At 44.4% G+C, this 22,220-nt stretch overlaps 1 long non-coding RNA gene across 1 annotated transcript; it reads left to right on the plus strand.

The window, feature by feature from the left end:
• The first annotated feature begins 11,022 nt into the window (after window positions 1–11,022).
• On the plus strand, window positions 11,023–13,053 carry LOC140013219 (uncharacterized). The gene is made up of 3 exons (XR_011820292.1): window positions 11,023–11,389; window positions 12,043–12,105; window positions 12,801–13,053. It is a non-coding gene; the product is annotated as an uncharacterized lncRNA (long non-coding RNA).
• The last annotated feature ends 9,167 nt before the right edge of the window (window positions 13,054–22,220 follow it).

The raw sequence follows: 22,220 nt of genomic DNA on the forward strand, positions 1-22,220 counted from the left end.
GAATAGAACATGATGGAATGCATAATTTATCATGACAATACAGAAACCCATCATGGATGAATAACTTACCCTGACCCGACTTAACACAAGATGCATAGATAGCAGAAAAATCCGAGTCGGTATCATAAAGTTCCTTGATAAGATCAAATCCAAGGAGTTTAGCATCAAGTAAAGTAGTCAAGGCATATCTCCTAGACAGTGCATCGGCAACGACATTGGTCTTGCCAGCTTTGTATTTGATCACATAGGGGAAGGACTCCACAAAATTGACCCACCGGACGTGTCTCTTATTCAACTTTGGTTGAGACTTGAGATGCTTTAGTGCCTCGTGGTCAGTGTGGATGACAAATTCCTTAGGCCTCAGGTAGTGCTGCCATGTCTCTAGTGCACGAATCAAAGCATAGAGCTCCTTGTCGTAGGTGGAGTAGTTCAAGGCGGCACCATTTAACTTCTCGCTAAAGTACGCGATCGGCCTTTCCTCTTGGATCAGCACGGCTCCAATTCCTACACCAGAAGCATCACACTCAACCTCAAAAGCTTTATCAAAACTAGGTAAGGACAATAAGGATGCGTGTGTGAGCTTGTGTTTAAGGAGTTGGAACGGGCCGTTTTCCACTCGTCCCCTTCCTTCATTCGAATTTGATGGTAGCCACTCTTAAGATTGATCTTGGTGAATATGACTGCACCATACAATTCTTCAAACAAATCATCTAAACGAGGTATAGGGTGATGATACTTAACTGTGATAGCGTTGACGGCGCGACAGTCCATACACATCCTCCAAGTGCCCTCTTTCTTTGGAACAAGGATGACGGGAACTGTACATGGGCTCATGCTCTCTTGAGCCCAACCTTTCTCTAGGAGCTCATCCACTTGCCTTTGGATCTCCTTAGTCTCTTCAGGACCCATCTTGTAGGCCGGTCTGTTCGGGCTCCAGGGACGAAGTCTATCTGGTGCTCGATCCCTCTGAGTGGGGGAAGTCCACTTGGGATCTCGTCCGGGAAAACATCCTCAAATTCCTGCAACAAGGAAGAGATTTCAGGAGGTAAGTCAGTGAGTGCCTCATGAGAGAGTAGAATCACTTCCTTGCAGTATAAGACATAAACAACTTGCTTGGATAAAAGTAACTTGCAAACTTCCCTGTTCTTTACAAGCAAGCTTGGACGCTTGTCCAGTCGCCTAGAAGTACTAGGTGTGGATATCTGCACGGCTGGTGCTTTAGTGATTGCTTTAGAGTCATTGGATTTCTTGGCCAACTCTCGCTCATGCTCCTGTTGCAATCGCAGTTGGTCTTCATGCACCTGCTGGGATGTGAGAGGCACCAGTGTCATTTTCTTGTTATGGTACAAGAAGGAATACTTGTTGGTGAAGCCATCATACGTAGTCTTCTTGTCATATTGCCATGGCCGTCCCAACAAAATGTGAGAAACTTGCATGGGAACGACGTCGCAAAGAACCTCGTCCTCATACTTCCCGATCCGGAAAAGCACCACCACTTGCTTGGTGACTTTGATATCACCACTCTCGTTGAGCCATTGCAAGCGATATGGGTTGGGGTGCCTCAACATGGGCAAAGAAAGATGGTCCACCATGAGAGTACTTGCCACGTTGGTACAACTACCTGTGTCAATGATGAGGCTACATACTCTTCCCTTGACGTGACATCGTGTGTAGAAGATGTTATCACGTTGGGCCTCATCCACCTTCTTGACTTGTGTTGCAAGAGCTCAACGAGCTACTAGAGCAACACCCACTTGCTCCGTATTGACCTCAACTTCCACCTCGGAATCTTCACCTTCATTAATCAATGGAGGCATCTCAGTGAACTCGTCCTCGTCGTTGGATACGACATCTCCGCTTGGTAAGACAATCATGGTATGCCTATTGGGACACTGGGAAGCAATGTGCCCAAATCCTTGACATTTGAAGCACTTGTCGCGGCTTCGTGGCTTGGAAGAGTCGAATGAAGGTCTTGGAGTTGCCTTTGGGGCTGGCTTGGGTGGCTCGGTCTTAGGAGTAAACTTGGACACCCTTGGACTAGGCCGTCCCCGCTCGAAAGTCGGATTGCCCCTCCACACAGGCATGGCCGAGAAGCTAGGGTTACAAGGGTTACCCTTCCTCTTAAGCCTTCTCTCGATCTTGGATGCCTTGTCAATCAACTCAGGCATGTCCACATAGTTTTGCAACTCCACCAATTCGGCGATTTCAGGTCTCAAGCCGTTAAGGAATCTCGCCATGGTAGCCTCTCTATCCTTCACAATGTCTGCTCGGAGCATGGTGATCTCCATCTCCTCGTAGTAGTCCTCCACACTACGGCTTCCTTGAACTAATGTCTGGAGCCTCTGATATAGATCACGATAGTAGTGGCTGGGTATGAACCGCTTCCTCATGGTGGTTCGTAACTCCTCCCATGTACTAATTGGACATTCTCTATTGCGGCGCCTGCTAGTGCGCTCCTGCTCCCACCAGACAATCGCGTAATCGGTGAATTCGAGGGTTGCCAGTTTGACTTTTTGTTCATCGGTGTAGCCTTGGAAGGAGGGAATTTTGATCTTGATCCCCTTTAGTCCGTCATCCATCCTTCGGTAGTCCTGCTTGGGCCGACAGATGATGTGCGAACCCAGAAAAAAAAAATTTATTTATTTATTTATTATTTTATTCCTGTGCACCGTTTTCTTGTATTTTCTTTACTATATTACTTTTATCAATATTTTATCAGTAAATATAGTTTTTAAATCATTTTTCTAGTATAAGGTAGTTCGTGAGAAATTTGGAACGTATTTTGGACGTGGGACCCGCTAGTGCATTTAGTGAGAGAAATTCGACCAATTCGGTTAAATTGTTCATAAAGGGATTTCATTACTAGGTGTTAGGAGATGATTAGAGGTTACCTAGATGGATTAACTCTGGAGGGACAAGAGGATAACACTAAACAAAACAAGGTGCCACGTGTCCAAATGTGGTTGGACCAAGCTTACCTAACTTTGCCTAACTTTCTTTGTCATTACATAAAAGTCCAAATTTGACCAAAACCTCTTCATTCTTCACCTCCTCATTGCCGAACCTCTCTTGCTAGCAAAGGGAGAAAATTCTTCAACTTCCATCTTCTAATCTGCTTCAATCTCGAAAATCAACCGATTGTTTCTTGAATTAGTCCGTAAAATCACTTTGCTTGGAGTGTTTGAAGACCTTGGTGGTGTTATTTTGGAAGAAAACTCTCTAAGCTTCAACCTTTCTTGAAGATCTAAGGTATATTGCTTGGAACTCATCTTTTGTTTCTAATTTTGGCCAAATGGTGCCTTATAGTAGCTATATACGTGATTGTACGGAAGATTTGGTGGATTGGAGTGAAGTTTCCTAATTTTCTGATTTTTCTTGGAATTTTTCTGTTTTCATATGATGGATATGATTGGGTTTGATTTGGTGGTTCCAAATGGTGTTTTATAGCTCACTTGTGCGTTAATTGTAGTTAATTGCGGAAAATTGCCGCTTGTGCGGAAAATTTCAGATTTAGGGTTTCAATTGGGGCTTTGCTATGGTTGATTGTTGAGCTTCTAATTGGCTATTATTGAGGGGTATTGTGACCCTAATGAAGTATATTGAATGCCTTATGAATTGTTTGGGTGCTTGTGGTTGTGTTGGATGGTTTTTATTGGTGTCTTGTAGGTTGGAAAAGCTGAAATTTTAGGGGAAATGCTGTCCGAGTGTCTAGGGCATTGGATCCTTGTGAGTTGGGTTGAGATTGACTAGAAATGAATAATTTTAGGGTTGTTTCTACTTTTAACCCTAAATATTATGTATTTTTCATTTCCAAGCTATATTTGGGTTTTACCTTAATAGTTCCTATTAAAAGGTATTCGACTCGTGTTTGAGTCTTAATTGTACTTTCTTGATTATTATAGGGCGTGCCGGTGATCCGAGGCTCACGTCGGGCGAAAACTTGTGAAATTTCTTTGTTTGACTTGGTGAGTGTACTACTCACATATTTGTTATTCCGTGGCTTTCTTGTACTTGAATTCTGTGTTTTGGACTAGTTGTGATGATTGTTTGGACTAGGTGAGGCGAGGGTGTACTTTACCACTCTCGTACTCTCTGGCCTACTTGTTTGGTTATGATATAACTTGAATACTCTTGACTGTATTTGATTTGGTGTCGCTTGGATGCCGATCCTTAATGTAACTCTGGATCTGTACTGTTTACTTTGAGCTCTACCTCATTGGAAGTCAATGGACTCGAGCCAGTAAGGACTTGGTCGGGGACATTTGACAAGCCATGGGGACTGTATTTGAGAATCTTTGGGTATGAGACCCTAGATTCCGGTTTACTCGAGTAATACCAATTCTGTACTGTGTGGTGTTCGGGCCCGGTAAGGGGAAAGTGAGGTGGACGGATAATTGGAGTAAAGAGGGGTCTACGGTCATGATTACCTGGTATACATTGACGGAGAGTCAATGAGATGAGATCAAGTATGGCAAAAGAGGAAAAGGGCTCTTGAGAGCCATCCGTATCCTTTTATTCCTTACATTTGGGTGTTATTGCTTTTACTTACTTGACGAACGTATTTGGACTGAATGCTCTTGAGTTTATGTGATCTTGGTATATGTACGTGACAGTACCTCATTGGGCGAAAGCTCACTTCGTAAATTTTGTTTTCCTTACAGGGAATTATCTTTTGGACTTTTGACTGTGATGAGTAAGTTGAGTGGAGCTAGTTGAGAGATTTTGTATAGCTCCTCAATAGTTGGAACCTTTGTTGTACTTGGATTTAAATGTTTTCTTTTGGCTTGTAACCATACAAAAGTGGTTTGTAATAGGGTGTATTCCTATCCAATGGATTGTACTTGGCTTGTATATACTCTTTTCAGTGATTGTTGGAAATTTCTTGTAATCAATGGGATCTTGGCGGATTGTGACGTGGCAGCCACTATTCGCTTTACGTTTTGCCTTTTGTTTTCCCGTTTCTCATTTATTGGGTTGATTAAGCGCGCCAATATTTTCCCGAACGACTTGAGTTAGTGTTTGACCGTTTTAGTAGTCCTGGCGAGAGCTGGGCAGGCAGTCCGCTAACTCCTTTGGTACGCCTTAGGGGAAGGTGGGGCTGTCACAAGTGGTATCAGAGCATAGGCTAGAAATAACCTGGGCGAATCTAAAACCTGTTTCTTAGAACTCTTGGGGATTGTGTTTAGACACCATTAAGTGTGAAAATATTGTTTAAGCTATAAACCTTTGCTATCTTTGTAGGTTATGGCCGGTACCAGTGGTGCAGGCGGAGGCGAGCCACCTCAGAGGCGCCCCCGAGTCATCGACTATCAGGAGAGACCCGGAGGTCCGATCCGGCTGTGGTATACCGCTAGTCGGACCCGCCGCTGTAGGCGTTGCCAGTTTTACTCCTACGCGGACCACGTGGTTGAGGCGGTACTTGCCGAGCGACGGAGGCTGAGATGTGACGCCGCCAGGGAGCGTACTGAGACCCTTAGGCTTAGGGGCATCATGCGGATGCAGGCCGATAGGATTGGAGAGCTCCAGGGGGACGTGGCCATGGAGCAGGAGAGGACGGACGCTCTGCGAGAGCAGTTGCAGGTGGTTAACGACCGCCTTATTCGCGTAGTCCGGGAGGTGAGAGACCGGTCTGGCGCTATTATCGATGAGTGTGGGGCGCTCATCCAGGGAGTGATTGGCGCCAATGCGCCAGGGGGAGTTCCAGGTGGTGGAGCTCCAGGTCAGGGAGGCGCCCCTAGCTCTAGCTCTGGGGGGGAGTCGGTTGGCTCCGTGGAGGACTAGATTAGAGATTTTGGGCCTAGTTTTGATCCCGTGTGAGGGATACCTAGGAAAAGCTTTTGGGTAGTTGTTTTGTACTTTTGAGACCTAGGTTGTATAGTGTATTTTGGCAGACCCTCTTTTGGCTTCACGGGAGTACTTTGTATATATTTGCTTGACTGCTTATGTATGACTGTTTGACACAGTTATGTGTTCCATGTATAAATGTGCTATGTGTATACGTGCCTTATGTGGTGTTTACTTTTAATTTTGTTCATGCTTATATGACTATATTGATATGCCTTTTGATATTAGTTTGTGCCTCGATTTTAGAGTGACCTAGAGAATGGAAGGCACTCGTAGCGGACGAGGCCGCGGGCGCGGGGTTAGGCAACCCACAACTGACGAGGGTATTAGGAATACCACGACTGAATCAAACCCTGAACCTAGGGTTGACCCTAATGCCCAGATAGCCGCTGCTATGCAGCAAATGACTGACCTGTTAGCCCACGTAGTGCAACAGCAGGGCCAACCTCCTATCCAGCAACCTGGGAACCCTGGCCATGTAGTGGAAAGTGAAGATCGGGCCCTGGAGAGATTTCAGAAGTTCTCTCCGCCAAAATTTCTAGGCGGGCCAGATCCGGACGTGGCCGAAAAGTGGTTAGAGAAAATGATAGATATTTTTGCCGCCCTACACTACTCAGAGGAGAGACAGGTTACTTTCGCTGTCTTTCAATTGGAAGGAGCCGCGCGTTCTTGGTGGAATGTGATACGCATGAAATGGGACCGGGAACAAACCCCAAGAACATGGGTAAATTTTGTGAGGGACTTCAACGCAAAATACTTTCCCCCTCTAGTCCAAGAAAAAAGGGAGGACGAGTTTATTAGGCTCCGCCAAGGGACTCAATCAGTGGCTGAGTACGAGAGCCAGTTTACTCGTTTATCCAAGTTTGCCCCTGAACTCATTCTGACGGAGCAAAGGAGAGTTCGGCGTTTTACTCAGGGGCTCAATGTGGAAATTCAAAAGGATCTGGCGGTAGCCCAGATCCACACTTTTAGTGACGCCGTGGAGAAAGCTTTGCGAGTTGAAAATGCAAGGCTTCAAGTAAGGAATTTTCAGGTGAAAAAACGGGGGTTCTCTGCGAGTAGTTCGACCCAAGGGGATAAAGGGACCCCTCCCAAGTTTGGAAGAGGAGCCGGTGGAGGAAGGCAACCGGGGATGACACGAGGGACTCCGCCGAGGGGTGGTCACAATGGACGGGGCCCGCAGAAGAGCACCTCACAAGGAAGTTCGGCCTCAGTTGCACGTGGACCCTGTGGATTTTGTGGAAAACCAAACCACACTGAGGACAACTGTTGGAGGAAGGAGAGAAGATGCTTGCGCTGCGGGAGTGCAGAGCATCAAATAGCTAACTGCCCAGTGTTACCTCGGGAGGCGAGAGCAACCACTCAGTCGTCGAAGGCCAACTCGGGACAGTCCAAGGTAGAAGGGACAAAGCCAAAGGTGCCAGCTCGGGTTTACTCCCTTGAGCAACAACAAGTCCCTGATTCCTCTGGGGTTGTAGAAGGTACGATCCCTGTTTTCCATCGTCTAGCTAGGATTTTGATAGACCCTGGTGCTACCCATTCCTTTGTTAACCCCGATTTTATGTGCGGTATTGATATAAAACCCGTTAGCTTGCCTTATGACTTAGAGGTTAGTACTCCTACGGGGAACCAACATTTGATTACTGGTTTGATGTATGCGAATTGTGAAATATGGGTAGGAGAGAGAAAGCTTTTAGGGAATCTTATAAGTTTGGCCATTAAGGGGTACGACGTTATATTGGGTATGGACTGGCTAGCTAAGTACGATGCACAGCTCGATTGTAAGAGAAAAGTAGTGGAATTTCGTATACCGGGGGAGGCGACCTTAAGGCTAGATGTAAGAGGTAGTTTAGCCTCATCTGCATTGATTTCGGGTATTCGGGCTAGAAAATTTCTGTACAGAGGGGCCCAAGGGTTTCTAGCTTTTCTTATAAATACTCCCACTGATAAGCTGAGGGTTGAGGATGTGCCTACTGTAAGTGAATATCCGGATGTGTTTCCTGATGAATTAGTAACTTTACCTCCGGAGAGAGAGATAGAGTTTAAGATTGACCTATTGCCAGGAGCGTCACCTATCTCTAAGACCCCCTATCGAATGGCACCTGCTGAACTCAAGGAGCTGAAGTTGCAGTTGCAAGACCTGTTGGAGCGTGGGTTTATTCGTGAGAGTGGATCTCCTTGGGGGGCTCCGGTACTATTTGTTAAGAAGAAGGATGGAACGTTAAGACTGTGTATCGACTATCGGGGACTAAACAACATGACCATTAAGAACAAATACCCACTTCCCCACATCGATGAACTGTTCGACCAGCTACAAGGCGCAGTGGTCTTTTCAAAGTTAGATCTCCGACAGGGTTACTACCAGTTGCTAATTAAGCAAGAAGATGTACCCAAAACTGCTTTCAATTCTAGATATGGGCATTTTGAGTTTGCGGTCATGCCTTTCGGGTTGACCAATGCCCCTGCCGCCTTTATGGATTTGATGCATCGAGTTTTCAAACCCTACCTGGACCGATTCGTTGTCGTGTTCATTGACGACATTTTGGTCTATTCTAAAACCCGTGAGGAACATGAGCAACATTTGAAGTTAGTGTTACAAACCCTGAGAGATCATCAGCTATACGCCAAATTTAGTAAGTGTGAATTTTGGCTGGAGAAAATCTCTTTCTTAGGACATGTGATTTCAAAAGAAGGTATTACAGTAGACCCCGCGAAAGTAGAGGCGGTGGCTGAATGGAAGAGGCCAGAAAATCCCACTGAAATTCGCAGTTTCTTAGGGTTGGCTGGGTACTATAGACGCTTTATTAAAGACTTTTCTAAACTGGCCGGCCCTTTAACCGACCTGACGAAGAAAAACGGTCGTTTTGTGTGGGATACTAGGTGTGAAACCAGTTTTCAGGAGTTGAAGCGAAGGTTAACCAGAGCTCCTGTTTTGGCCTTGCCTAGTGGGAAGGACAGTTTCACTGTTTATACCGATGCTTCGAAGGAAGGTTTGGGGTGTGTGTTAATGCAAAATAAGAATGTGATTGCCTTTGCCTCTAGGAAACTAAAAACCCATGAACAAAACTACCCTACCCATGACTTGGAGTTAGCTGCTGTGGTCTTTGCTCTGAAAAAGTGGAGACACTATCTTTACGGGATTACCTTTGAGGTTTATTCAGACCATAAGAGTCTTAAGTACCTGTTCTCCCAAAAAGAGTTGAATATGAGGCAACGTCGGTGGATGGAACTCTTAGAGGATTATGACTGCACGATCAACTACCATCCTGGTAAGGCTAACGTAGTAGCGGACGCCCTAAGTCGGAAGGCTCAAGTAGCCGGGTTGATGGTCAAGGAGTGGGAGATGTTAGGAGCAGCTAGTGAGTGGAACCCTAGATTGGGATGTAAGAAAATAACTTTTGGGAATATTCGGGTAACCTCTACTATTCTTGATCGAATTAAAGAAGCCCAAGAGAAGGATCCGATGGTACAAAAGTGGAAGGAAAAAGTAGAAAAGAAAGCATTACCTGATTTCAATTTGGGTCCTGAAGGGATTTTAAGATATAGGAATCGAGTAGTGGTGGCCAATGATGAAAACCTGAAAAGGGAAATTTTAGAGGAAGCCCATCGATCGAAATACACGATCCATCCTGGTAGTAATAAGATGTACCAAGACCTGCGACGGTTGTACTGGTGGGATAAGATGAAAAGGGAGATTGCTCAATATGTCCAAACCTGTCTGATTTGCCAGCAAGTCAAGGCTGAACACCAAAAACCCTCTGGACTGTTACAACCTCTTGAGATACCCGAATGGAAGTGGGAAAATATCACGATGGACTTTGTTTCTGGATTGCCAAGAACTCAAAAAGGACATGATGCCGTTTGGGTGATCGTTGATCGGTTGACCAAATCGGCCCATTTCTTACCTGTGAATGTGAAAGATTCCCTGGATAAACTGGCTCGGTTGTACCTGAATGAAATTGTGAGGTTACATGGGGTTCCAGTGAGTATAGTTTCAGACCGAGATCCTCGTTTTGTATCAAGGTTTTGGCAAAAATTTCAGGAGCACTTAGGGACCAAAATTAACCTTAGTACAACTTATCACCCCCAGACGGATGGACAGTCGGAGCGAACAATTCAAACCCTCGAGGATATGTTACGAACGTGTATTCTAGATTTTGGGGGTAATTGGGGCCAACATATGACTTTAGTAGAGTTTGCCTATAATAATAGTTTCCATTCGTCCATTCAAATGGCACCATACGAAGCTCTCTACGGACGAAAGTGTCGTTCGCCCATTTATTGGGATGAAGTGGGGGAAAAGAAAGTTCTAGATCCAACAACCATTCCTTGGATGGAGGATGCGCAAGAAAAGGTTAAATTGATCCGTCAAAGACTCCAAACAGCTCAAAGCCGACAAAAGAGCTACGCAGATAACCGAAGGAAAGATTTGGAGTTCGAAGTTGGAGACCGTGTCTTCCTTAAGATCACGCCACTACGAAGTGTCACTGCGGGTAGAGGAAAGAAACTTCAACCACGGTTCGTGGGGCCTTACAAAATTCTTCAACGAGTTGGAAAAGTAGCGTACCGACTCGAGTTGCCGCCAAGTTTAGCTCGGATTCATGACGTTTTCCATGTCTCGATGTTGAAAAAGTACTATCCTGACCCAACCCACATCGTGCGACCAGAGGAGATTGAGTTAAATAAGGCACTCACTTACGAAGAGAGACCTGTACAAGTACTCGATCGAAGGATTAAGGAACTGAGGAATAAACAAATTCCATTAGTAAAGGTTTTATGGAGGAATCATGGTATAGAAGAGGCAACTTGGGAACTGGAGGAAGAGATGCAAAAGAAATATCCTGAGCTGTTTAGTAACCCAGGTGAGCAATTTCGAGGGCGAAATTTTCTTAAGGGGGAGAGGATGTGAGAACCCAGAGAAAAAAAAAATTTATTTATTTATTTATTATTTTATTCCTGTGCACCGTTTTCTTGTATTTTCTTTACTATATTACTTTTATCAATATTTTATCAGTAAATATAGTTTTTAAATCATTTTTCTAGTATAAGGTAGTTCGTGAGAAATTTGGAACGTATTTTGGACGTGGGACCCGCTAGTGCATTTAGTGAGAGAAATTCGACCAATTCGGTTAAATTGTTCATAAAGGGATTTCATTACTAGGTGTTAGGAGATGATTAGAGGTTACCTAGATGGATTAACTCTGGAGGGACAAGAGGATAACACTAAACAAAACAAGGTGCCACGTGTCCAAATGTGGTTGGACCAAGCTTACCTAACTTTGCCTAACTTTCTTTGTCATTACATAAAAGTCCAAATTTGACCAAAACCTCTTCATTCTTCACCTCCTCATTGCCGAACCTCTCTTGCTAGCAAAGGGAGAAAATTCTTCAACTTCCATCTTCTAATCTTGCTTCAATCTCGAAAATCAACCGATTGTTTCTTGAATTAGTCCGTAAAATCACTTTGCTTGGAGTGTTTGAAGACCTTGGTGGTGTTATTTTGGAAGAAAACTCTCTAAGCTTCAACCTTTCTTGAAGATCTAAGGTATATTGCTTGGAACTCATCTTTTGTTTCTAATTTTGGCCAAATGGTGCCTTATAGTAGCTATATACGTGATTGTACGGAAGATTTGGTGGATTGGAGTGAAGTTTCCTAATTTTCTGATTTTTCTTGGAATTTTTCTGGTTTCATATGATGGATATGATTGGGTTTGATTTGGTGGTTCCAAATGGTGTTTTATAGCTCACTTGTGCGTTAATTGTAGTTAATTGCGGAAAATTGCCGCTTGTGCGGAAAATTTCAGATTTAGGGTTTCAATTGGGGCTTTGCTATGGTTGATTGTTGAGCTTCTAATTGGCTATTATTGAGGGGTATTGTGACCCTAATGAAGTATATTGAATGCCTTATGAATTGTTTGGGTGCTTGTGGTTGTGTTGGATGGTTTTTATTGGTGTCTTGTAGGTTGGAAAAGCTGAAATTTTAGGGGAAATGCTGTCCGAGTGTCTAGGGCATTGGATCCTTGTGAGTTGGGTTGAGATTGACTAGAAATGAATAATTTTAGGGTTGTTTCTACTTTTAACCCTAAATATTATGTATTTTTCATTTCCAAGCTATATTTGGGTTTTACCTTAATAGTTCCTATTAAAAGGTATTCGACTCGTGTTTGAGTCTTAATTGTACTTTCTTGATTATTATAGGGCGTGCCGGTGATCCGAGGCTCACGTCGGGCGAAAACTTGTGAAATTTCTTTGTTTGACTTGGTGAGTGTACTACTCACATATTTGTTATTCCGTGGCTTTCTTGTACTTGAATTCTGTGTTTTGGACTAGTTGTGATGATTGTTTGGACTAGGTGAGGCGAGGGTGTACTTTACCACTCTCGTACTCTCTGGCCTACTTGTTTGGTTATGATATAACTTGAATACTCTTGACTGTATTTGATTTGGTGTCGCTTGGATGCCGATCCTTAATGTAACTCTGGATCTGTACTGTTTACTTTGAGCTCTACCTCATTGGAAGTCAATGGACTCGAGCCAGTAAGGACTTGGTCGGGGACATTTGACAAGCCATGGGGACTGTATTTGAGAATCTTTGGGTATGAGACCCTAGATTCCGGTTTACTCGAGTAATACCAATTCTGTACTGTGTGGTGTTCGGGCCCGGTAAGGGGAAAGTGAGGTGGACGGATAATTGGAGTAAAGAGGGGTCTACGGTCATGATTACCTGGTATACATTGACGGAGAGTCAATGAGATGAGATCAAGTATGGCAAAAGAGGAAAAGGGCTCTTGAGAGCCATCCGTATCCTTTATTCCTTACATTTGGGTGTTATTGCTTTTACTTACTTGACGAACGTATTTGGACTGAATGCTCTTGAGTTTATGTGATCTTGGTATATGTACGTGACAGTACCTCATTGGGCGAAAGCTCACTTCGTAAATTTTGTTTTCCTTACAGGGAATTATCTTTTGGACTTTTGACTGTGATGAGTAAGTTGAGTGGAGCTAGTTGAGAGATTTTGTATAGCTCCTCAATAGTTGGAACCTTTGTTGTACTTGGATTTAAATGTTTTCTTTTGGCTTGTAACCATACAAAAGTGGTTTGTAATAGGGTGTATTCCTATCCAATGGATTGTACTTGGCTTGTATATACTCTTTTCAGTGATTGTTGGAAATTTCTTGTAATCAATGGGATCTTGGCGGATTGTGACGTGGCAGCCACTATTCGCTTTACGTTTTGCCTTTTGTTTTCCCGTTTCTCATTTATTGGGTTGATTAAGCGCGCCAATATTTTCCCGAACGACTTGAGTTAGTGTTTGATCGTTTTAGTAGTCCTGGCGAGAGCTGGACAGGCAGTCCGCTAACTCCTTTGGTACGCCTCAGGGGAAGGTGGGGCTGTCACACCTAATGAGCCCCACGGCTAAACCACAAGGTGTGGCAGCCGCCCACGACTCAAGACAACCAACAAGGGACGCAAAACAGAATATTTCAATGCAAAACAAAAGGACACGATTGCAGATTGACTTGGACATATTTGGGACGCTTTGGACAGAATTTTTGACTCTCAAACACGACAAACAACTTCAGACTTTTACGGACAGATTGAAGTCAACAACCGGCAGAATTAAACATGACACAAAGAAGAGAAAATGACACAAATAATGGAGCAACAAAAAAAACAGAAATTTTGACTCCAAACAAGACAAAACAACGACGACAAAGGTTGGACAAATTTTTTTTTGTGACTCCAACGAGACAGCAAAAGACTCCAAAAGGGCAAAAACGACACAAAGGAAAAGAGAGGGATATACGTGATACCTTCAACTAGCTCTGATGCCAGCTGATACGAATGACACCAACCGTGTGATGCAACCCGTATAGACAGGAAGGATCTAGAAGGTAGGATTCACGTTGGAGACGACGAACGCAGCGGATAACCTAAACCCGTTAATCACGTGGTCAACGAACCTCGGTATTTGGTAAAGGACGCCACAATCTAGCGTGGTCCTAGATTGATAAGTCGATTGAATACCTAAAAATGTATCTAAGATATTTAATGGATGCTTCAAAGAAGCTTTGAGAGAACTCTCAATGTAATTTTGTTAATCGTTAAAAGGTGAATGTAACATCCGATTTGCGGTTATTTAAAGCCACGACTAAGACCTAATAAAACTGGAAAAATAACAAGGAGGGCTCGACCAGCCCCTTGGGCCTGCAGTTGGCCGAAAACTAGCCCAACTAACTATAGACTGAAAACTAGCCCTTCAGTTGGTCGAACCCCCAAGCTGGGGCGCGTCGCCCCTTGGACCCCTGACTCACTGACCGGGCAGCGAGACCCCCGTACAGATCAGCGTAGGGACTAATTATGTGGCCCACATGGCCTAGCCCATTGACTCAAGGATTAACAACAACGAAGGTCCAAACCACAAGCTAGTTGGACCTCTTTATTACACTCTACTACACTGATAATGGGCCATGGGCCCTTAGCCATGTCATGGTCAGCTAATCCTCATAGATGGCTGAAAGTAGAATAACATCTCTCGCTTCGTTGAGGCCCTCAATGGCCTTTGGCTCTCCACTGGACTCTCGAGCCGCACGAACCAACGTTTGTAGTGCAGCATCTAACCTCTTCGCACGAGCTCATGTTATAGGCCCCAATGGAACCTTCATTTGTTCCACTTAGATAGCTCCCTCGACCCCCTCATCAAGGAGTGATGTGTGCACGGATCTCAGCCCACGTAATGACCCAGTCCGAGTTCCATTGGACCCATCACACGTGCACGGGCCAAGCTCTTCAAAGAATCCCTCCAAGCCCTTGTTCGAATTGTCCAAGACCAACATGGAGTCCATAGAGATATTGAAAGCTTGGAAGGAGACAATCAAATCATCTACATCGTGATCCAAGCCCATGAAGAGTCAAGTGGGCCTCCAAGTGAGTTGGCCGAATAGGGCTTTAGGCCTTAGTGTTTACATAGAGTTAGATTAGTTGCTTTAGAAGAGCATGGGCCGGCCCATCTTGACCCCAAGATGGCCGAACTCCCCTCTCTTGTTTCGCTTAGGGTTTATTAGCCCTTAGCCTATAAAAGGGCATGCTTTGTAAGGTTTTGAGGTAGACGTTTGATGAATAAAATTGCTTAGTTTTTTCGACTTTCTTCCTTGTGAGAATTTTGAGCCTTTAACTTGTTTTGGCAAGGGTGTTGAGCAATCTTGCATCTTGTCCTTGATTGTTCTGCTGACCTATCCACTGGAGTAGTCACCTCTGTTGGAGTCGTCATTCTACCACCTTCTACCAATTCGTGTCGTCCGTGTTGGTTTTAGGTTCCACATCTCAAGCATTGGACAATCTAGATCCTTGGACAAACATGCTACGTGTCTCGAAATGAGTTGATCGAGGACTGTATCAGTTGGCTTCAGAGCTTAGGTGGAGGTATCTTTCATTATATCCTTGTTTTTTGTAGTTGTATCGTAGGGTTTTTGTGTTTTGTCCGCTGCCGTGTTTCAAAAAAAATTTATAAACCTGTCCGAGTTTTGTTGCCTCATACGGCAAAATTCTGTTCGTGCTTACAACTTGTCGCGAGCTTTTAAATTTCTGTCCATTTGTATTACTTCATTGTCTTGATTCTGTCCGTGACGTTTGAGTCCAAATATGTCCGCTTTTGTGTCATTGAACCTTGTTGCTAATCTGCCCGCCCTTGTTGCACATCGTCACAAAAAAAAAATTAATCTGTCCGCATTTTTTGATACGGTCCTTGATCAACTTGTTTCGAGACACGTAGCACGTTTGCCCAAGGATCTAGCGAGGTTGTCTAATGCTTGGATGGCGAAAACCTAGAATCAAACGAACGACACGATTTGATTGTAGGCGGTAAAACGACGACTCCACAGAGGTGAATACTCTAATGGATAGGTCGGTAGAACAATTTAGGACAAGACGCAAGATTGCTCACAACCCTTGCCAAAGCAAGTAAAAGGCTCAAATTCTCTCTCAAGAAGAAGAATCGAAAATAACAAACTTTATTGATAAAACGTCTCCCTTAAACCTTACAAAGCTAGCCTTTTTATAAGCTAAAGGTTGCAGTCGGCCATCTTGGTGTCAAGATGGGCCGGCCCATGCTTCTACTAAAGTAGCTAATCTAACCCTAAGCAAACATTAAGGCCTAAAGCCCTATTCGGCCCACTCACTTGGAGGCCCACTTGACTCTTCATGGGCTTGGATCATGGTGTAGATGACTTGCTTGTCTCCTTCTAGGCCTTCAATATCTCTATGGACTCCATGTTGATCTTGGACTATTCAAACAAGGCATTGGAGGGATTCCTTGAAGAGGTTGGCTCGTGCACGTGTGACTAGGCCCAATGGAACTTGAACCGGGTCATTGCATGGGCCCTAATCCATGCACACATCAGTCCCCTCCTCTTGAGAAGGATTTGCCCTCAAATCTGAATCCTCCTCGTCAAGAAATGGGCTCAAATCTGCGACATTGAAGGTCGCCCTAACATTGTACTCCCCAGGTAGCTCCAATTTGTAAGCGTTGTCATTAACTCATTGGAGCACTCGAAAGGGTCCATCACCTCTTGGGGATAACTTGTTTTGTCACTGCTTGGGAAATCTCTCCTTTCGCAAGTGTAGCCAAACCCAATCTCCAGGCTCAAAAACCATCTTACGACGGTGTTTGTTGGCTTGTTGGATGTATTGTTGAGTACGCCTCTCAATGTTTGCTCAAACGGCTTCATGTAACCTGCGCACAAAATTAGTCTTCTTTTTCCCATCTAAGCTGTGTGCTCAGAGGAAGGTAAGGGTACTAAATCAAGGGGGGTCAGCGGGTTAAAGCCATAAACAATCTCAAAAGGCGAGTAGCATGTGGCACTATGAACAGTTCGATTGTAGGCAAATTCAACATGAGGCAAGCATTCTTCCCAAGTTTTAAGATTCTTTTTAATCAAAACCCGAAGTAGAGTGCCAAGTGTGCGATTGACAACTTCAGTTTGTCCATCGCTTTGTGGATGACTGGTGGTAGAGAATAGCAATCTAGTTCCAAGTTTAGACCACAAAGTCTTCCAAAAGTAACTTAAGAATTTGACATCTCTATTGATAATAATGGTCTTAGGTATGCCATGCAGACGGACTATTTCTTTGAAGAACAAATTAGCAATGTGAGATGCATTGTTAGTTTTGTGACAAGGGATAAAATGTGCCATCTTAGAAAATCTATCAACTACGACAAAGATGGAATCATTACCCCTTGGGGACCTAGGGAGTCCCAAGATAAAGTCCATAGACAAGTCTACCCAAGGATAGTGCGGGATAGGCAATGGGGTATACAGGCCGTATGGATTTGTTTTGGACTTCGCCTTATGACAAGTGACACATCTACCAACCATGCGTTCAACATCTCGATGCATGTGAGGCCAGTAAAAGTGCTCTTGTAACATGGCTAGAGTCTTGACAATGCCAAAGTGTCCCATGAGACCACCACTGTGTGCCTCTCTAATCAAAAGATCACGAATGGAAGAGTTGGGGAAACAATTTATCCACATAAAACAAAAATCCTTTGTGCAAGAAATACTTCCCATGTGGACTCTTCATACAAGATGCATAAATGATACGTTCCTCGATCAACGCATTTCGAGACACGTAGCACGTTTGCCCAAGGATCTAGCGAGATTGTCCTATGCTTGGATTGCGGGACCTTAAATCAACATGGACGACACGAGTTGGTTTAAAGTGGTAGAATGACGACTCTGATGAAGGTGACTACTCCAAGGGATAGGTCGGTTGAACAATCATGGACAAGACGCAAGATTGCTCAATAACCCTTGCCAAGCAAGTAAGAAGGCTCGAAACTCTCTTTAGAGGAAGAATCAAAATAATGGAAAACTTTATTCATCCAACTTGTGTTTAAAACCTTACAAAGCAAGCCTTTTTATAGGCTAAGGGGAACAAGAAAAACCCTAAGAAAACTAAAGGAGTGGTCGGCCATCTTGGTGTCAAGATGTGCCGGCCCATGCTTCTACTAAGCAACTAATCCAATCTAATAAGTATCAAAGACTAAAGCCCTACTCGGCCGACTCATGTGGAGGCTCACTTGATTCTTCATGGGTTTGGATCAAGGTGTAGATTACTTGATTGTCTCATTCCAAGCCTTCAACATCTCTATGGACTCCATGTTGGTCTTGGACAATTCGAACAAGGGTTTGGAGGGATTCTTTGAAGAGTTTGGCCCGTGCACGTGTGACTGGGCCCAATAGCACTCGGACTGGGTCATTACGTGGGCCCTAATCCATGCACACATCAGTCCCCTCCTCTTGAGAAGGATTTGCCCTCAAATCTGGGTCCTCCTCGTCAAGAAACGGGCTCAAATCCACGACATTAAAGGTCGCGCCAACATTGTACTCTCCAGGGAGCTCCAACTTGTAAGCATTGTCGTTAACTCGTTGGAGCACTCGGAAGGGTCCATCACCCCTTGGGGACAACTTGCTTTGTCGCTGTTTGGGGAATCTCTCTTTTCGCAAGTGTAGCCAAACCCAGTCTCCAGGCTCAAAAATCATCTTGCGACGGTGCTTGTTGGCCTGCTGGATGTATTGTTGAGTATGCCTCTCAATGTTTGCTCGAACGGCTTCATATAACTTGCGCACAAAATCAGCCTTCTTTTTCCTATTTAAGCTTGTGTGCTCAGAGAAAGGTAAGGGTACTAAATCAAGAGGGGTCAGCGGATTAAAGCCATAAACAATCTCAAAAGGTGAGTAGTGTGTAGCACTGTGAACAGCTCGATTGTAGGTGAATTCAACATGAGGCAAGCACTCTTCCCAAGTTTTAAGATTCTTTTTAATCAAAGCCCGAAATAGTGTGCCAAGTGTGCGATTGACAACTTCAGTTTGTCCATAGCTTTGTGGATAACTGGTGGTGAAGAATAATAACCTAGTGCCAAGTTTAGACCACAAAGTCTTCCAAAAGTAACTTAGAAATTTGACATCTCTATCACTAACAATGGTCCTAGGCATACCATGCAGACGGACAATTTCTTTGAAGAACAAATTAACAATATGAGATGCATCGTCAGTTTTGTGACAGGGGATAAAATGAGCCATCTTAGAGAATCTATCAACCACTACAAAGATGGAGTCATTTTCCCTTGGTAACCTAGGGAGTCCTAAGACAAAATCCATGGACAAGTCTACCCAAGGATAGTGCGGAATAGGCAATGGGGTATACAAGCCGTACGGATTTGTTTTAGACTTTGCCTTATGATAAGTGACACATCTACCAACCATGCGCTCAATATCTCGACGCATGTGAGGCCAGTAGAAATGCTCTTGTAACATGGCCAGAGTCTTAACCATGCCAAAGTGTCCCATGAGACCACCACTATGTGCCTCCCTAACCAAAAGATCACGGATGGAAGAATTAGGCCCACACAGCTTATCCACATGAAAGCAAAATCCATCGTGCAAGAAGTACTTTCCATGTGGGTTCTTAACACAAGCAGCATATATGTCACCACAGTCATCATCATGTGGCTCCTTAATCATTTCGAACCCTAATAACTTAGCATCAAGAAAGACAAGCAAGGAATGTCTATGTGATAAGGCATCAGCTACCACATTCATTTTGCCAGTCTTATACTTAATCACATAGGAGAAAGTGTCAATGAAACTTACCCATTTGGCATGTCTCTTGCTCAACTTAGGTTGCCCTTTGAGAAGCTTCAGTGGCTCGTGATCAGTGTGTATCACGAACTCTTGAGGGTGAAGATAGTGTTACCAGGTCTCCAAGGCCCTCACCAGTGCGTAGAACTCCTTGTCATACGTGGGATAGTTTAAGACAGCTCCTCCCAGTTTTTCGCTAAAGAAGGCATAAGGCCTTTTGTCTTGCATGAGGACAACGCCAATACCTATACCAGAAGCATTACACTCGATTTCAAAAGTCTTGTTAAAGTTTGTTAATGCTAAAACAGGTACATGTGTGAGTTTGTTTTTGAGGGTAAGAAATGCTTGTTCTTGGGCTTCCCCCCAATGGAACTTGTCATTCTTCTTGGTCACGGTCATTGGGGGGACAATGGTGCTGAAGTCCTTGACAAAGGGCCGATAGAAGCCTACCAATCCAAGAAAGCTACGCACCTCAGGGACGGATGTGAGGGTTGGCCATTGCTTGATGGCCTCAATCTTGGACTTGTCTACTTTGATTCCCTGCAAACTTACTACATAGCCCAGAAACACAAGTTCATTAGTACAAAAGGTGCACTTCTTAAGATTAGCGTATAAACGCGCCTTTCGAAGTGTCTCAAGAACTAGTCTCACATGCTCCAAGTGCTCATGTTCACTGCGACTATATATCAGAATATCATCAAAGTGAACTATGACAAATTTGCCAATGAATTGCCTCAAGACATGGTTCATTAGTTGCATGAAAGTGCTAGGGGCGTTAGTCAATCCAAAAGGCATGACTAGCCACTCATAGAGACCATGCTTGGTTTTGAAGGCCATTTTCCATTCATCGCCTTCTTTCATCCTAATTTGATGATAGCCACTCCTTAAATCGATTTTGGTGAATATTACAGCACCATCGAGTTCATTAAGCATATCATCTAATCTAGGAATGGGATGACGATACTTAACAGTAATGGCATTGACGGCCCTATAGTCAGTGCACATGCGCCAGGTTCCATCCTTTTTGGGGAGAAGTACCACAGGCACAGCACAAGGACTGAGACTCTCTTTTATCCAACCCTTACCTAATAGGCCTTCAACTTGCCTTTGAAGCTCCTTTGTCTCCTCAGAGCCCATGCGGTAAGCAGGTTTGTTGGGTAGTGGCGCTCCAGGAATGAGGTCAATTTGGTGCTCAATCCCTCGAATGGGTGGTAATCCATCAGGGACCTCGTCAAAGAAAACATCCTCAAATTCCTGCAAAAGAGTAACCATGCTCGAAGGCAATGCCTTGTCGAGCTCAGCAACATCTAAGAGCACGTGTTTGCAAATCATGAGAAGTACAGGCTGATCAGAATTCACAACTTTTCTAACATCTTTAGCCTTAATAATCATGTTTTGCTTCCTAGTGGTAGGTGTAGTGGGTGTTTTGTCATGCGTAACACTAGGTATACTCACTTGCCCCTTGGTCATGGGCTCACTTGCAGAAGTAGAGTCCTTGCCAGGGTCGACCGCCTTTTGTTTCCTCCTTTGACGGTCTTGTTCACACTCTCTTTGCAGCTTAAGTTGGTTCTCATACACTTGTGCAGGTGTGAGTGGTGTGAGGACCTTGCGTTTGCCATCATGCAAGAGTGTGTACTTGTTTGTCCTTCCATCGAATGTAACGTGTTTATCGAATTGCCAGGGTCTCCCCAGGATGACATGCGTAGCATGCATTGGCACCACGTCACACACGACTTCATCAATGTAAGTTCCAATAGAGAAAGGGACGCGTACCTGTTTAAAGACACGTACCTCTCCATCTTCACTTAGCCATTAGAGGCAATAAAGGTGTGGATGTTTAGTAGTTGGGAGCCCTAAACTCTCAACCATGAGTAGGCTCGCCACATTCGTGCAACTCCCACCGTCGATGATGAGGCTACACACCTTGTCACCAATGAGTGTAAACCAGGTTCTCCCATTGTAGTTGCTCGTCCTCCTTAACTCGGGCAGTTAGCACTCGTCGTGCCACCAAGCAACCTACTTCTTCTTGTGTAGGCGAGCAATCTTCCTCAGCTGAGTCTTCATCTAGGCAGTCGCCTTTGATCAATCGGGCATCTCCTCATGATCGTCATCATCGGACACGATCTCGCCATTGTGGGTGATTAGTATGACCCGTTGGTTTGGACATTGAGACTGAATATGTCCAAACCCTTGGCACTTAAAGCATTTGACGTCCCTACTCCTAGTCTTAGGAGTCTCATGTGGTGCCTTTGAAGTAGATCTGGATACATTGGTAACCTTATTAGGGGTAGAATTGGAATTTCGGTCAGGCATATTACCTTGAATTCGGCTCGAAGAAGTTGGTGTGGCCGAATATCCAGCTTCGTGGGTTGCCCTCCGTGGTTGGTTGCCCTTCCATGAAGTCGAGCTGGAAGTCTGGAAGGTACGGGCTCCTCGCCTTAGTTTCTTTCCCCTCTCGGCCTTGATAGCAAGTTCAAGAAGGTCATGCATGTCCACGTAGTGTTGGAGCTCCAAGGCTTCTTGAAGGTCTGGGTTGAGACCTCGAAGGAACTTAGCCATGGTTGCTTCACTATCTTCTTGAAGGTTCGCCCTCATCATGGCCATCTCGATCTCCTTGTAATAGTCCTCCACACTCATGTTGCCTTGAGTGAGGGTTTGCAGTTTGGAGTGGAGATCTCAGTTGTAGTAGCTTGGAACGAATCGCTTATGCATCAATGCCTTGAGCTCTCACCAA

Source organism: Coffea arabica, chromosome 8c (assembly GCF_036785885.1).
Source record: "Coffea arabica cultivar ET-39 chromosome 8c, Coffea Arabica ET-39 HiFi, whole genome shotgun sequence".
Lineage (NCBI taxonomy): Eukaryota > Viridiplantae > Streptophyta > Magnoliopsida > Gentianales > Rubiaceae > Coffea > Coffea arabica.